Source organism: Rhamphochromis sp. 'chilingali', assembly GCF_963969265.1.
Source record: "Rhamphochromis sp. 'chilingali' genome assembly, chromosome: 16".
In the NCBI taxonomy this organism is placed as follows: Eukaryota; Metazoa; Chordata; class Actinopteri; order Cichliformes; family Cichlidae; genus Rhamphochromis; species Rhamphochromis sp. 'chilingali'.
In genome coordinates this window covers 24,701,824-24,720,051 of record NC_137943.1, presented here as the reverse complement: position 1 = coordinate 24,720,051, position 18,228 = coordinate 24,701,824, and the positions used below count along the sequence as shown (strand labels likewise).

Below are 18,228 nucleotides of genomic sequence, written 5' to 3'. Positions count from 1 at the left end.
TTAAGATGTTAGGATTGGGGGGGGATTTGTGTTTGGCTGCGTCACAATAATGCCTCTGATCAGTCCCATCAGTAAACATTTCTGGGTAAAAGTACCAAAACCTGATGCAGAAATCTTTTTAATATTATTTTTAACCCTTCATATGGAAATTTTTTACCCACTGTGGAACTCCTTGTGCATACAACATGCATAAGCTCTACCCACATCAGTGATTCTCAAGTAAAGGAACAGTGAGGGCCACTCAAAGAACTTCAGTGTCTCTTGAAGTAGTTCATAGTGAATCTTGAGAAATACTTTAGATAATTCTCCAGCAGAAGCCAGCCTCTTTTTATTGTCAGTGTCTTGACTGACAATGTTATTACTTAAAGAAAACCCATTTTTAATATCAAATCAGAAAATTTCCCATTTGCTTCTGGGATGAATAAAACCTCCCTAATCTACACAGAATGCATTTGTTTTAGTCACTTGAAAAATCCACAGCATGAGTAAATTAACATGCCAAAAGAGGTAAGTAACACTATTTCTTCTTAGAAGTCCAAAGTTAATATTAGTCCTGTGTGAGATCTGTGTGTTCAGTTTACATTTAGTCATAGTCCATATTCTATTTTTGTACAACTATTAAGTCAGCCTCAAAACCATCAAGTGCCAACTGAGGGTCTTCTAGATAGAAATAAATTTCTTTACAAGTAATTTCTCTTGACTAATTTCCCCACAGAGTTCAATAAAAATTTAATAAAGAGGAACAACTGATAAAGGGATCCATGTACTGTATGAATCTTCCTCCTAGCAGTGTTGTGGTTTAAGGCTGATATGGTACCTCAGACACTTTTTGATTTGCACTAATTTAGCTACCAATCAACTTCAAATCACAGCAATAATTATGAAGAGAAAGAAGTTTAGACGGGAGAGTTCGTTCCAGTACTATGATGAAAGTAATTGTTCAATTGACTGAAAAAAATGGTTTTAAGGTTCTGTGATGTATATTAGCCCTTAATAATTATAACATTAATGTGCAAAAAATGGAAGATATTCTACTGGTAAGAGCATCACAGTACAAAACTGTACTGCTAAGCAAATGTTTGGAAGGACAAAGTATAGTTGCCCTTTTAGAACTCTTTAGCAGTACTGCTGAAAAAACAAACACACACACACACACACACACACACACACACACACACACACACACACACACACACACACACACACACACACACACACACACACACACACACCACTAGACATGTTCTTTGACCTTGACAAACAAAGATTGTTTATAGGTCTCTAACACTGTCCACGAGAGATGTCTAAAACTGAAAAACAGGCCTGGTTTTGGCCACCAGAGATATGTAATGGCGTTATTGGACACATGCACCACTTTCTCTCTGTGGCACCTACATACTGAAGGTTGTTGTGTCAAAACAATGGCCTCCTTTAAAGTGTAATAAAGCTGGCTCGGCCTCTTATTTGTGCAACAAGATTCTATTCCTGGAACAATGCATTAGACCGTGATTATCATTTGTCAGCCAAAAGGAACAGAATTCCCTTTCAATCACTCAGAGGTCAGGTAGCAAGTCATTTTGTTGAAGTAGAGGTGAATATATTCGTGAGCCTCTGTGTGTGTGGTGAACTCAGGACCTGCTTGATTGCCCAATTGCAAGAGACATTTATGGCAGGGTAAAACCTTGTGTAAACGTCATTTGCACCAGTTATTAGGAAGGTGTGGCAGATAGGTTGGAGCTGCAGTACAGCAGGGGTTCTGCCAAGCAAACGATTGATCATGGTAAGGTTAGAAGGCGGAGTAGATGGGTTGTCAGAACCCTGAAGATATTTAGGTCCTCATTACTGGGGGTCACAGTATCCATGACCTGCACGTTCAGCTGTGTCGCTTGAGTGCTCATGCACTAACAGCCAGGCTGCACTGTAAGCAGAGCCCATTCTCTGTCCCCGTGAATTCTGTTGGTCCCAAAAACTGTCCTTGATTGCCAGTGGGTTACAATTAAACTGGATTCCAAGTCCAGATTTAAAGTGATCACCATCAGAAATAAAAAATTATAGCGTAATATACAAGGATTGCAGACCACAAAGTCAGTCTGCAAATCTTTCTTAAAAATAATTGTGGATTGCTTTAAAATCAGTGCAGTATTTGTTGTCAAAAAAAACTTGTTAACATGCTTGGGTGTCACTGCACAGTGGGGAATTGTTCTTGCCACCATCTCCCAAGGTTGCCTTTTAAAAAAAACAAACAATTTCAGCTAGTGGTGAAAGAGCTACAAAGTTGCTTAGCACTTATAAATTATATTCATATATATATTGTACCTTTGTACAAAGCCTTCACAAGGTGAGATCAAGGATGAGGTTTGAGGATGCAGATGCATTTTATTAGCTGAAGAGTAGGGCAGTACTTAATAGTAAATTTTCTATTCTCGGTGGTAATTCACGACTTTGCTCGTTGCAGCAGTTAGTAGACAGTTTAATGTAAGAACTCTGTGTTTGCCTTCTGAACCATAATTAACTTCCAAATTCGCGTATTCGTTGCAGAAAAATGCCTTGTCTTCCATAGCAGTTGCGTATAGTGTAAATAGAGAACTCAAAATGACTGTTTTGAGAGCCCCCTGTGTCTAGTGCGTGCCTTCAGAGGCTACAGGACTTCAGGAACAGAGATGAATGGACACAGAAGCGAGTGCAGCCGAGTGAATCCGAAAATCCTGCTGACCGACCTGTATGTGTTTTCTCCACGGGGGCAGAAAGAAGCGTGACTGTGAAGGGAGAGACGTAACAACTCCCTACCTTCCACAGCTCCTTCTGTGGGGGGAGACTGTGCGCAGACTTGTGCTTACTAATTAACTTGCCAGAGAAGAAAATTCACACAAAAGAGAAGAAGTCTCATTTCTTATCGTCTCGGGTTTTTTTTCCCCCTCACATGCATGCAGCGACACTGAGCACTTAAAGCTGACGTTAACCCGTTAGCGGCGAGACGCAGGAGCTGCCACGAATAGATCCAGTATCCACGACCCCGGTCGGCTGACCGGGATAGGACCTCGTGTTCCTCTCGCACTGGACTCGTATCTTTCCCCCCCTCCTTCGCTTCTTTTACTCCTTGGACTGGTTCTAACTCCCGTTTTGTGGCTGTTAATTACATGAAGTGGATTGTTGTGCTCGCTACAAACTCAAACCGGGACTAAACGTTGTGGTAGAGAGACGGAGAGAAATGCCAACGGCCGTGACAAAGAGGAGATTCAGTAAGTGCACGTTATCTCTGTCTAAATGTCCCCCATTGAACTTGAGACGCGGCTTTTAGCGGTGCCGTTAAGTTGCATAACTTGCGGATTTTTTTTATTGTTCAAACGTTCACGAATTTGTTTGTTAAAAGTGGAAACACTTAGAAAAAATGGCATTAAAGGTGCACTACGTGAACTGCTGTCGTTCCGTTTGGGGGGGGGAAATGGGGCTCCGACTAACCTCAGACAGCCACGCACACAGTTTGTTGCTGTTTTATACATGCTAACTCTAAATGTATAGCTAACAGCAACTTTTATTTCAGTGCCGAATGAGAGCGACTAATATGTGGTCCGCTTGAGAGACGGTCCAAGAAATATCCTGCCTCTCATTTCATAAAGAAAGCTACCCACTCAGATGTAGGTAAAAGGGAAAAGATGAGGTGGAATATTAATCTTATTTTTTCCTTTTCTTTTTTTGTAAGCGCAAACCTGCGCATTTCATAGATTGCATGCACTTTTCAGTGAGCAGGAGTCTTCGCAGGACCGAAATCTTTAACCATGCTGAAAATCTGTCGACAATTACTAATGAAAGAATAAACGGGGGGAGCAGTGGTGGTCTTTGGGCTGCGAGCCCATCGTCACCCTGTTTTTCTTTCTTCTTTCATTCCTTTTTTTCGCAGGGTGTGTAATTGCGATGCGGTGATTTTGATCCCATTTTGATCATTACAATAAAGAACGATTTGCCCGGAGGTCCTAGCTGTCTCCAGACCTGGCTTTTTCACTTCGTGCGAGCGTGCGTGAGTGCGCGGGCACGTCGGTGAGTCCTCACCCCCCCTCTGGCATATGAAATCTTTGCTCTGTCTTTATTTATCATTACCAGACAGGTCGGTGAGTCCTTGTATGCCCATCAGTTGCAGAGGCTCCTGTCATGTGTGTCTCATCCCTCACACTTGCTGCAGCACTGGCTGCAGAGGAAGGTTTCATGTCAAGAAACTGCTCCTTGCAGCTCTGGCAAGAAAAAGAATAGATTTCATCACCAGCCCTTCATGAGAGACTTTAATTGTGGAGCAATTTTTATGACAGCGTTTACAATTTGCAGGTGCGCCACATCATCTGATAACCTCGAGGCCGGTTCAGATCGTGAACAGATGTCAATTGGTTTTTCACTGGGTGGATATACATATAGATTCCTCAGCATTGCATCAATCCCTCGCCCTGTTGGGTTTATTTAAAGAAAGGATTGGAAGCAATTTTGCAGGGTTGGTTATATGCTGAAGTGGGCTCATGGCCGTGCTTTATCAATACACGAATCCGTTTAAAGCTGTCACAGACACAATGAGGAGAGCTAACCATGAGCCACACTGTAACAGGATGATACAGGGTGAGTTAGTTTCTTGGAATTGCATCAGAGGCTCTCTGCAACCAAATCCTGGGCCCTGCTGCATGTTTGGGTTTCTAACTGCCAGCTGAAAAAAAAGTGACCCGGTGTATTTCTATTCTACATTTGTAGTGAGCTGTCCTATAGATGGTGTGTGGCTTATGCATATAGATTATTTTACCAGCAAACGTATGGATTTGTCAAACTTGGATGTCATTGCTTTCCCAAAGTAGGTGATTCTGATGGTGCTTCTGTTTGGCTCCATGTTTCTGAATTATTCTGGTGGACAGACATGTTATCAATTAAGCGTGTGTTGACAGAGCTGGAGCGTTAAGATTTTCTTCAAATTGCTTTGGATGGATTGTAGGGGAGTTAGAGTTTTTTGCTGTGTTTATCTTGGCTCATTTTCCTGTTTACTCTATTTTTTTGCGAGCTGTGAAAGCTATTGCAGAATGAATCTATATCTTTTTAATGCTCTCAGTGAAGTGTGTTTGTATTTTTGACCATGGTATATGTTTGTTTGAATGCTGGCACATTCCCACAAGCCATTAGGCTTAATTTACACCCCCCCCCCCCAAGAAAAGACGTGACTTATTTGACTGTGATTGCCGCAGGATTATACTCTGGCCCACGATTGCTTGCTTGTTTTGTTTTGGATTTTGTGTGTGTGTGTGTGTGTGTGCAGGAAAATATCCTAGGCCCTTAGGCGGTGACGTCATTGTGCACACTGAAATTAAGTAGTTCTTATTACTGAGGTCAATCAGCACTTTGCTAATTTCTTTGCTGATTAAAATTCATTGTTTTATTCTCCAGTTTTCAGAGCAGATATTAAACAGATCAAAAAACTTTAGCTAAGAAATCTGCTTTAGTTAAGATACTTTTTGGTCAGCTTGAACTGCACTGTAGACAAAGATGTGTTCTGCAGTGTTTCCCACAGAATTAGACTGGGTTTGAGGTATGTAAAGGATAAGAGGTCATTACTTTGCTGGTTCTCCTTCAGTCGTTCTCACATCATTTGAACTGACTTCATCTTAATTGTCTGGAACTGCAGGTAGAAACAATGACTTCTGTCCTGCTCTCCAGCGTCAGCAAGTTCAGCGTAGCAGCACCAACAGGTGTTTCCCACCTGCTGCAGGTTCTACTTCAGAATGACCGTTTAGCTTCAGAGCAGAACAAGAGCTACAGTTGGCAGATGCAGTCAGAGATGGTGGAAGGTTGCTGAATGACATTGAGGACCACAACAGCGATCTGTCAGAGGGAAAACATTAGACAGGAAGGACCAGGGCTAAATGGCTAGTAGCAACTGAGCTTTCAAAATAAGAGTATCTATAAATAAATGAATAAAATTTTTATTTACAAAATATTGCAATACTTGGACAGTCATTAATATACCTGCACAGCTTGCCTAAGTGTGTGTTTTTAGATACACTTTTTAAAGCCATTTTAAACCCAAATTCTGAGAACAGGATTTGTGACATCGCATCGAGTTTGGAAGATAATCCTTGTCCACTGGGAAATATACAGTGTTGTCCAGAAACTTGAAGCTTGCATTGCTGATGAGAATGGGCTTTTGTGATGAGGGGGACATCTTGCATTCAGTGGTAGCGATGCACCGATCGATGTGCTGGTAATCTGAATCGGCTGGCTTGCTGCTGATTTAAGCTGACACTCACTTTCTTTTCTAGCAAGGGAATTTAGGTTTATACTGCAGAGGAAGTTTTGGTGCCCACCCAGGGAGGTTTCATCCAGGTCTGAAGAAAAATCCACTTTCCTTTTAAAGATTGGAATACCTAGGATGTCACTTCCTCGGGTGGGATACTCAGGCATTTGTATTAATCGAAAACAAGCAAATAAACAACACAAAACAGGAAAATGCAAAGATTTAAGTTGAAAAAGATAAGGGAGTGATTGGATTTACCCCCTCCTACACACACACACACACACAAAGCCAGGAAAAAAACAAAAAATTTGATTTTACAAATAAATCACATCAAATAAAAGGCTTTTTATCAAAGCATGGCATTTCTATACATCTAAAGCAGGCCTGTAGGCAATCATTATCAACATGATAGTTTCAGGTTTTTGGTATTCCTTTAAATGGTGGAAAGCTGTCACAATTAATTTAGCAAGGACACACACACACAAAGTAAAAGTAACGATACTCTAACCTGCTTTTAAGATATTTGAGTGAAAAATGAGGTTTTTCACTGAGGATTTACTTTCCTTTTCATGTTGTTGATTTGTTGTGTTTGTTGGCCTCAGTACATCTTTGGCCTTTGTGGTGATTTGTGTATTCTTGTGTAGGGTATTTCCTAGCAGGCCTGGTTTGGGGCTAGTAGCCAGAGCATCTGCCTCAGCTCCCTCATATGCCGGTACTCCCTGGCAGGGGCTGGGCTGAATGGCACTGTTAAGGAGCTCCAGCTCCTCTGTGGCCACACACTGAAAAACCACTCGGCACAGCCCTCTCCCCGCCGATGCTTTCTCATGCTTTCAGTATGGGTAAAATCTTGGTAATTTCAGGGCCCTGAAGTTCTAATGAGAGGTTTTGCCCATAGTGCGTTGGTCTGTGGTGGGCGGGATCAGCATTTCTCAGGTTTATAGGGGATTATAACTGTTCTGAGATGCCTCACTGGCCCACTGTCAGGGCGTTGGCACAGAAAAACCAAAACTCTTTTTTTTTTTTTTTTTTTTTTTTAAACCACTCAAACTGGTTCAAACTGGTTGTGATGTGTTTCTGGCATAGAATTTGTTTGTCTGTAAGCTAAAGTTTACAATCAGAGCTGCAAATCAGGTCAGTAACTGTAGGTATAAGGGTTCAGATTCACATGCACATATGAGGTGTGCTGATTTTTCCGCCTAGGGGATCAGGATATCTTGCCGTTGCATCTATGGGGATGCTGCAAGCAGCAGCTATTGTCCTTTTTAGCATCCCATCCCCACATAGAGACAGGGTGCTCTTAGTAGCACGCATGGTGGATTTTTAACAATGCCTGTTCCTTAACGTCAGCAGCATAGAGGCAAAGAATGATTTACTACTCTGTCTGCAAGGGTAATGTAGGAGCAATTTGACTGCTGATTGAAACCAGGTCTACCATTTCAGAGTCCACTGGTGGCATTATAAACCATTTACACCAATGTTTTACAGGGCACCTCTGCATTTGGAAAAGTGGAAACAGACACAGGGGCTAAAAATGGCCTGCTCTACCATGTGCCCCCCCTTTTTTTTTTTTATCCATTCCTTGTGCGGTTTGTTGTTTTTTACTTCAAACTATGTGAGTGCTACTGAGTGAAGTAGTGAATACAGATGACATTGAAAGGTCATATGTTAGGTTAATCAGTTCTGTCTGTTTTCATTTAGGCAGTCGGAGATATAGGGGGTCCATCTGCTTTTGATTAGGCAGCCTTTTCCCTAAGTGGTAAAGCTTTTCTCTCCAGCTGCTGAGAGTGAATTAGAGCCATGGTCCAATTTGTTTGTGGAGACCTATGGACATGTATGTAACTTGACTTGCACTTGTGTATACATAAAACATCGCTATTACTTAAATGGACCAAGCAGCGTCGATTGAGTTTTTACTTTGAAGCACAAATCGACTCATTCCACAGTTAAAGTGTCACTGAAGAGCAAGAAAAAGCGAGTTTTCAGAGAAAAGTTCCAAGACTAATGAGTGAAGAATGCTGGAATTTGATGGCTCAGCCTTGAGGATATCAGTGATCTGTTATTGCCTCTATTTATGACAAGAACTCAAGAAAAGCTGCAGTAATTTCACAAACCTGTCAGCTGAGGCCAGTGACTCTGGTGGAGTGGGGCTTTATTGGTTGCTTTATAAGTTGAGTTAGTGTTGCTGTATCTCACTTGTATTATTTAAAAATATTTAATAAAAGCTGGATATTTTAACATTTGTTAAAGCAAAGATGCAAACATCAGTGAAAACGGTTGGCATTTGCTGCACTATAATTAAATACTGTCTTTAAAAGGGTTTTTGATGCAACTTTTGAAGAACTTTTGAAGATTTAAAATCCCGAGAGCCCAGAACATCACCGTCTCTTTTTTTCCCTGTTAACAAATTTTCTGATGTGAGAAATGGAAACTCTGGACAACTGTGGGACATCATACACACAATGTGCAGTTAGCTGCCCATTGGTATGCATAACAAAGTCTACAGTGAGATGTAGAAACTGTTGCTATTCATCTGCTGTCCCTGGGATCTCAGACAGTCCCAGATGGCTCTGCATTCTCAAAAGGCCATCTAATTAAAACCCGTAACCCCCAAAACACACAGAAGTGGGGTGTCTTGAGTTTAGTAACTGTTTTATTTTTTTTAAACGTCCTATGTCAGCATTCCTGCTTTTTTGTATATTTTCTTTTCAATTAAGCAAAAGAGAAAGATCAGGATCATGTGATTTGTTCTTAATGATGGCATTGTGTTTATTTTTGCCTTTTATTAAGAGGAATGTGATTCTTAAGTAGAGAATTATCAATAATAATGAGTTTGGGGCCTACTGATGACGATGCTGCTGATGGCTTGGAAAAATGTACAGTACAATGTCGTAAGTACTTATACAATAAGTTAAGTTACGATAATATATCCATGGAAAAGTGGCTTAGAAATTACTATCTGAAATACACTGAATATCACTGCCTCTGTGTTCTCAAAAGAAAAAAATATTTTCTGCTTTTCTGATTGCTAAATTATAGCGTATAACATGCTTGTTGTAGCAACACGTTGTACAATGTAGCATAACTCAGTGCGGCGATAAATCAGGCTATTGACCATGCAATTTCCTCAGTATCTGTTCAACAGCAGTGATATGGTTGTTCATCTGAAGCGATGTCTTGTGGTTTGGCACTACATGAGAATGTTTTTGTTGCATTGTATGTGGCGGCTTTTGTTTTTGTATCATCCCACTGAGAAACCTCTTGCAGAGACTAAACTCCATTGTTACACTTTGTGCTCTCGAATACCGTAGTTTTATGCCTTCATAAAGATGGTATCATAGTAAATTGAAAATGGAAACATGAGACTCGTCCTCAGGCAGACCTTATTTTTGCGGTGTTGAAAACATATGAAATTGTAATGCCACTGTAATGCATCAAATCCAAATGTGAATTTTATGAATTAGAGTCCAAATAGCTTCATGTGCTCTACACTTGCCGCTCGTGGGTTATTACTTCTTTTGAAGGAGACGTTGACATCAGTTTTGTGGATGCTGAGGCTCGGGCTTTGCCACTGTAGAGGGTATTATCCCATCCTGTGTACTGGTAAACGTATCGGGCTGTTGACAGGAACATGCAACGCACGTCTAAGGCCTCGGTGCCTTGGCCGTTCATCTGCCCAGTCAGCAGAAGTCTGCAGATGACGCACTCTTTCATTTTAGACAAATGCTGGATGGGGACAAATGGATAGAGCAGCGGTTCAGCGGCTGGTGTCATTCGTTGCGCTTGTCATTGACTACCTATTCTTTTCAGCTTCTCATCTAATTAGGGCACACTGACTCACATAGTCTCACAAACACACAGATTGGTACCTGAATTGATGCAGAACATTACATGAAGGTCAAACAGTCAGCTGTCTTATCAAGCTGATTTAAATGTCACATACATAGATTAATCACTGAGTGCAGTTCACAACGAGCTAGTTTTTCACCCTAAACACGGTTTGACTTCTCGATTTTCAGAAATATTGCCTTACACTAACACTGGGTAAATTATCTTTAGAAAAATAGGAGACATGCCCATCTTTCATTTAGTGCTTTACTGTTCTTCATTGACATGTTGCAGCATAGTTGCCTAAGTGATAATGGGAAACATTTGACAGTCATAATGCAATTTTCCAGTTATGTTAAGAATCATGACTTTGCAAGTTTTATCTCGCATGCGTTCTTTCTTTAGATGGATGTTAGTACACTCCAGCTTTCTTTCTTTTTTTCCCCCAAAAGCTCCTTTGCTCAAGGGAATAACTGTCCAGTCCATTACCAGCTTTGGTGAGAATATGGTTATACGAGGACATGGATTCTGGGCGCTCTTTAAGGTGCAAAAATCTTCCGAAAAAGAGCAAGAAATCAGTATGAAGAGAGGACACTCGTCAAATTCCTTTTAGCGTACAGCCTCTGTAAAAGCAGTTGAAGTCTCACAGTTGGTTTGGTTTTTAGAGGCTTGGTAATATTGAAATTGTGTCAAGACAAGACAAACATTTTTTTTCACACGTAAACAAAAACTGAGTAACTGACCTTGAGATGGTTGTGGCAAGTGAATTGTGACACATGAGCCCTCGTTGGCACTAACTGGTCATGCTAAAACACAACAGTTAATGGAAGAAAAGTGCATGCCTTGCACTCAGTCTGCCTCGCTGATATGGCAGATGGATAGGATTTTAGGGAGTGGGGGTGGGGCTCTTTGGCAGTGAGGGACAGAGATGACAGCTCTTCGTGTGTGGAGGGCTACCGAGGGCCTTGGCTCTGAGCACCTATTGTGTCCTCCTGACAGAGCCTTGATGCCATCAACGACCATTAGTGTTGACAGCATGTCATCGTGTCACACTGCAGCTCACGGTGAAGCAGTGAATAACTAAGAGCAGCAAATAAAAATGGCACACTGAGAAATAAACTGGATTTTGTAATGTGAGTCTGAAGATTTTTGTCTCCTATGTTTTGCAGGAAGGCTTGTCAGAGTTTATAAAAGCTGAACAGACCCAACACTTCATTTGAAATAGAAATATCCACTTCAAATAAATCACAAAGAATACAAAAACAATCAAGCTACAACAAAAAGACTAAATTATGTGCTGTCTAAATCTCATCTTGACTTTTGGCCTTTCCTTCGAGTGAGACGGTTGGGAAAGCTAGTGTTATGACACAAGTGAAGACAAGTGACTCCAATAAAGCCATGTAATGAAATAATTCAGTAAATGAATTAAGGGCTGAGCAATGCTTAAACGAGGACTTTTCCCACGGCTAGTCGCGCATTGCACAAACCCCCCAAAAAACCTAATAATATGAGGCTGCCAATAATGTGCCATCAGGTCTCTAACTTGTACTTGTGAAATACTGAAATGTGTAAAGTATTTATATATTCAGAGTATAAAGGATAGCATCTTTAGGGTCTCTGGCGTTAAACAGGTGATAACAATCACAAACATATGTGAATGTTTATTCTTTTTTTAAATTTATGTACTTTTATGATAGTTTGATTCCTTTAGGATGTTATTCGAGTAAGATAACAAGATGGCCACAACAATCACAACAGGGGGACGAACCTGCAAAATTTTGTACATTTAGGCCTCACGTACACGGGTAGTTTTGAAAACAGAGATTTTATTTTATTTTTTTTAAAATCCGGTCCACACACGCAGATTTAAAAAAATATCTCTGTCCATATGTAAATGCAAAAAATTAAGTCAAACACTGTTAAGAACGCGCCAAATCCTAACCGCGTAGAAATGTTGGCCAATCAGAAGTCTTGAAGCCGGAGAGGGAAAGAGTAAGCAAAACCTTAGAAGTCTTAGTTTCACTTATCCAAAATGCCATTGACATGTGAATGAAAGGCCCAAACACATAGAAAAAGCTGCATTTTCAAAAATATTCATGTACATGTGGAGGTAGTTTTACACTAAACAACAAAATCTGCTGTAAAGCCAATGTGGAAATGCAAAAAAAAAAAAAAAAAAAAGTTCCTTCAGTGGCCACTTGAAGCTGGCTCTGAAAGCATCAATCGTAAAGTACTCACCAAAGACTCTTCTGTTAAAATGCCCAACTCTACATCATTAAATAGCATAGGGGTTTTTGTGGGGGGTTTTATGTTTTGGTCTGAAAAACCTTTTTGGTTTCCCCCCCTTCAGATATCACTTTACAAGTCACTCAACTGGAGTCTGTGTTGTTGGTTCTTGTGGAGCATTTCGATGGACCAATATTTGTAATACTTTTGCTGTGTGCTACAGACTGTCCTAGGAGTGTGCTCCAGTTTTAATGAAGGAAATTCTAGTATTTTATCAGTCTGTAACTTTGCACTAACTCCAAAATATTAACTTGGCAGTGTCCAAAATGGTAATGAACATTAGGCTTCAAAATGCCTAGTCCAGAGCAAATGGGACGCATTCCCATCGACCTTAACAATAGTAAATAACCATATGCTTTTCTTTAGTGTAAGTCCACCTTCTCTGATATTATTAAAAAAAAAAAAAACTTTAAATTTTTAAATTGCATTTTAAAAATTGCCAACAGATAAAGCTGTAGTGTCTGATACTTTCCTTGAGGGATTTGTTTTAGTGTTTCACTCCCATCTCTCTGCAGTGAAGTAAAAGTAAGAGGGAATGGAGAAGCGCTGAGACTTTTGAACTTGCTTTTAATGGAATATCTTTGCAGTGACCAACATGATAAGTTGTTTCCTGGATCCCATTTATATATAAATATGGGCTATGATAATATAAATGGCCCTGTGTGTAGGTGCACATAACCAACATTCATCAGACTCACAATAAGTACATTTCAAGGTTACACACTGCAGTGCACAGCTGAAATCCTGTCGAATTTTCCTAACTGTAGTCAGAAAGTAATGGAATATCACAGCATGAGGTTACAGAGTGGTTTAGGTGGTGGAGGGAGGGGAACTCATTTGGCTCTGTTGGTACTAAATGGAATTTATTGTAGATTTAATGTCTATGGACATTGGATAAAAGACTGCTTTCCATTTCAACAAGGTCTAAAGGTTATTTTCCATTACCGCACATTCATGGGTGTGGTAGATCTTCCAAATAAATAAATATTTATTTACTCATTTTTTTTATGTTTCTTTTTATAGTGGCAAATACACAAGCATAAAATGCAAAATACAGCATATCATAGTATTAAAGCTGGAGCTAATTTTCAGCTTTTATTGCTAGATAGATTTTTGCTTTAACTTAGAACTGTATTTAATATCGTACACAACATATACGCTATTATACAAGACAAACTACAAAAATATTAAAAAATACCCAACCTGTTCCCTAGAAGGATGCAAAGTCCCTGATGACTGATGACTACGTGCACTGGATCAACAAATGTGACTTTATTTTCAATCTTAGTTTTAATTCTTGGAAATTTTGGATTCTTGCAAGAATAAAATAGTAAACCCTTACAAGAAGAAGGCTAAGGCATTCTTAGTCTTCATAGATACACCTGAGAAGTGAGCTAGTTTGCATTTAATGATTTAATGATGGCATTAAAACTTGGCAATTTCTTTGAACCTGACTTTAATGAGATATTGCCAGTTGCAAATTTTAAAAAGTGTTATAAAATAATAGTGTAGTCAAATTGTTTAAGCTAATCCACAATCTTTTTGGAAACATTTCTTTTACTATTACAAAAATGATTTTGATTAAATTAACTTGAACAAATTTGTCTTAGAGCAAGTTGCAAAGTTTCCCTCAGGAAAAAGTGACGTATACGTAAACAGTATATGTCTATTTCACAGGAATAGATATGTCTTAGTCCACATTTACATGTTCTGTGTTTTTTCCCTTCTTTTTTTTTTTTTTTTTTTGAATGTCTCTTGATGATTAGCAGCCTAGAAAAAAGTTTTGTTTTCATGTCAATGCTGCAAGAGTTTCTGAACATATTTGACCTGGAAGGAGTTTTCCCAAAGGTCTATGACCTAAAACTGCATTTGCATGTGGATGACAGACAGAACAAGCAGTGTTTTGGAAGAAAAAAAACAAAACTGTGTGCTGTTGAACAAGACCTTTGTTAGACCTTTGTTAGACATCCCTTTTAGGCTTATATTATAAGTTATATTATGTCAGTGTCATTAATTGTTTTTTTGTTTTTTTTGGTGTTCTGTAGTATTGTATTCCTATCCTGCATACTAATTTGCGGTGGAGGGTCTGTTCTTTCTTTTAACCTGGTTTTCGTCAGCTCTGAGTCATTATGATTTATAACTAAATTTTTTGGATTTTTTTTTTTTAGTCATAGCTCAAACATTTTACTTTACTGACACCCTTTGTTTGTGCCTACCAGGAAGAGTCAAGAGGACCCTATGGACTCAGCAAGGTGAGATCCATGTTACAGCTCCACTAAAAGGGCAATGATTCATGAGGCTAGCTCTTCTGTCCCTGGGGCTGGGAGGAATAGCTGGCATTATCTTCTGCAAATGGGTTTGAAAATGCTCTTGGCCAGGTTGACCAAGGCTGATTTATAGCTCAAGATGCGCTAAATGGCTTGGCTCTCATTCCCAGCATAAGTATGAGCCCCTACTACCACCGCATGCCTAAACATGCACACAGAAATGCAAGTATACTTACACCTCGCCCAGTTCACTGCGTTCAATCTGCAGTTGTGAAGTTTTCAGCAGACGAAAAGAAACAGAAGTAAATTTATGACATCAGAGCAGAATAAGTAGTCTGTAGTTCTTAATGTCAGCCCAAGGATAAGCAGTTTTCTACCTTTATCTTTCTTTGTCAAAGCGTATATACAGATATGAACCTTATCCTTGAGTTGAAGTTGGAACCACTGTCAAAGAAATAGAAATTGCCTCCGAAAAAAATTATTCCTTTTTATCTTGAATCGAAGATAGAGCTCCTCTTTCAGAAATAGTGTGAAACAGTGCAGTTAAGCTTCTCTGGACAGCTTAGTCTTAAGAATTTTCTTTGAGTGTTTCCCATCCTAATAAGTTGTATTTCCATGTCTGATCTTTGGATCCTCTTGGCAGCTCTGAATTTGTTCCAGCCAGGTAATATTGCATACAGTACTTGAGATAAGACGGCATAATCTGAAAATGTTTGGAAAAGCTTGAGTCCCTTGAAATGGTGCCCATTTATTTAAAGCCTTCAATTGTCACAAAGCAATTAATGTGGCAAACAACATCACCGTGCCTCTCGGAAGGGCTCAGGATTCTCTAGTCCCTATTAAGTCAGGCACTCCCCTCTCTGATTCCCATGCTGTTTCCTATGTAACCAGAGCGTTCTCACTCCCGAGGCGTAACATGTGGACGTTTTGTCACGTCCCGCGGCGTTCCTGAGGAACGCGAAAGGAGACCTTCGGCGTTCTTATGGTACGCGGCGGGTTATGGCTGGAATCCAGTGCAATGACGCTCCCGCGGTAGTAGACGTTCCAGACCTGTATTCCAGCCCTAAACCTAACCTTATCCCTAGCCCTGACCATAACCTTATTCCTGACCTTAACCAGGACTTTAATGATGTTAAATAGCGTGTTTCTAAGCGATTTGAAGAAAAAGAGCGAACATGTGTAGGTTCAGTCCAGACGGTTCTCATATTTCCTCTTTTTCCGAGGTCGTCATTTAGGAACGTGGTGGGTAGCCGAAAACGTAATATGGTGACGATTTGTCACCTAGCGTAAAATGTTACGCTTTGGGAGTGAGAACGGGTTGATGTAACATATAGAAATGGTCTCATGCTTCACACGCAAAGGGGCATTAGTCACATTGTCAGGTAAACGAGGACTGCGTATGAACAGGCGGATTGTAATTGAAGGTCATAACGACATCAAACATGTCCTTTCTTGTGATTGCATTTAGCCTTTTCTTATAGAATTGTAGGGACCGGCAGAACCAGAAATCGGGAAATCATATTACAAATAAGGTTACACAAACTAGATATGACTTAGTTTGTGAAACGTCTAAAATGCAAACTGACAGTGAATGTTTTAGCCAACATCACCTGCTTGTAGCGTTGCAGCAAACCCCTTTTTAGAAGATTCCTAGCTCTGTCTCACCATTCTTACGTAAGATCCAAAGGAAGGCAAAATGTGAGCTCAAATCTTGTCTCCCAGATGAGCCTCTGGAATTCAGTAGAGGATCAGCAGCAGTAACTCTGGATTTTAATGAGTGACATTTAAAGTCTCTCTGTGTTAGAAGTCTCCGCATAATGTTTGTCCAAGCTATTATGTATCTTCTCCTGCACCCCCAGCCCCTCATCAGAAAACCAGCTTTTCCAAGCAGGTTGTTAAAGTTTGTAAACGGTGTACTTACAAGTGGATTATTTAAAAGGTCCCCGTGTCAGACAGATCTTTATCTGGCGGCTTGGCAGCTTGACTCTGGCTCACTTGGCTTCCTGTGTCTGCATGTTGATTAGCTTGTTTTTCTCCCCTTCCCTGGCTTTGGTGTGTAGGTTTCTGAGCTAGCTCGTGTCGTGTAATATAGGCCAAGCTAGGGAACTTTTTAACTTATTTTCCAGTAGAAATATATTTTTAAGAAAACATCATCAACTGATAAGATAAGACTACGTTATTATATTAAAACGAGTTCATTTTTTATGTAAAAGGAAACTAAAGACATGAGAAGCTACCAACTGTAGTTCTAGCTAGCTGGTGATGCTGAATGTTGAGAATGCTCGTTTGGGCCCATTGAGCTAAGCCTCCTGACTCGGAACAATAAAACTGTGATCAAATACTACCCTTAGATAGAAAGAGAGAGTTCAGTGTATCTTGACTGTGTGAAGATCGTTAGCGTTACAACAGACCATTGAGAGCCCCATTAAAGCACTGAAGCTTATGAGTGGCTGGCCTCAAGTGTAAAATAAATGACAGTGGATGAAGGAAGTTGAGTGCTTGACATCAAATTTTGTCATGTTTGTTTGTTCAGCACTTGTTTGATGAAATACTCTTAAAGTAAATTCTCTACATACAAGCATTTTTTCTCTCAGTTGTTATTATTTTAGTGTTGATTTTCTTCTTTAACCTGAAAGTGTGTCTGTTGGGAAAACAGACACTAATTTGCCTTTTCGGCACAGACCAGTAGAGTCCATTTTCTACACATCTGATATGTTTTTGTTTTTTTTAATATATAGTTGTCAGGCAGGCTATCATTTCAGACAAATAAGTATTCGGACCACTTTCTAACGCTTTGATTAGCTTACTGTTGTTGTGCCCCATCACTGAGAGTGGTGCTTTTGGATAAAGAAAGGCAAAGGTAATGTTTAGCTGAAAAGTGCATTTTTCCCATGGATATCACTCTGCTATGTCTTCACTGAGTATTTTCAAAGTAAATGGGAAAGTAGATTGATAGTGCTGTTTGTGATTGCTTTTCATGTATGAAGCTCTGAAGTGATAGAGGCAAGCGTCATTGCCCACCCATACAAAGCTTACGAGATGGGGTTTGAAGTGAAAAGCATGAGACATGCTGCGAGTCTGACCCAATGAAAATAAAGAAAAGCTGTTAAAGTTTTTGTTATCTTTTCTTCTCAACGATTGAGAAAATCATAAATGTTTGATTTAAGAAAGCCCGATGCAATATTTCAACAGTCTTTACAACCTTTTTTCCCCAATATTTTATTCTTGCCTTTTCACAGAGCGTAGTTACTAGCATGACACCATGCCTTAAATCTTTGTTCTAAAAATGATCAAAAATGAGGCTAAGGCAAGTACTGAATAACAAGACATTCACTATTATGAAGCGTCATAACCCAGAAAAAAGGTATTTCTCACATTTGCTTGTTTCAGGTCTTATCTATGCTTTTGTACCTGCACAAAGCTGAGCCACTTTGATCTAATCTGAAAGTAATGTTCAGGCATACTTTATCTGCTGAGGTACCACAACCAAACAAACAAACATCAAAGTAGAAAGTTGGGAAATGAGTAAGATTATTTTAATTGAAAAAATAATTGGAGTTCTAAATGACTCTTTCAGGAGAAAACCTTTGCATA

The 18,228-nt window shown here is 39.8% G+C and overlaps 1 protein-coding gene across 1 annotated transcript in view; it reads left to right on the top strand.

Moving 5' to 3' along the window:
* Positions 1 to 2,754: 2,754 nt before the first annotated feature.
* LOC308412480 (receptor-type tyrosine-protein phosphatase F) overlaps positions 2,755 to 18,228 on the top strand; it is a 168,712-nt gene continuing 153,238 nt past the window's right edge. Inside the window, exon 1 of the mRNA XM_080906871.1 lies at positions 2,755 to 3,239. The gene's annotated coding sequence lies outside the window, so the exon portion shown is untranslated. The remainder of the gene's footprint in view (positions 3,240 to 18,228) is intronic.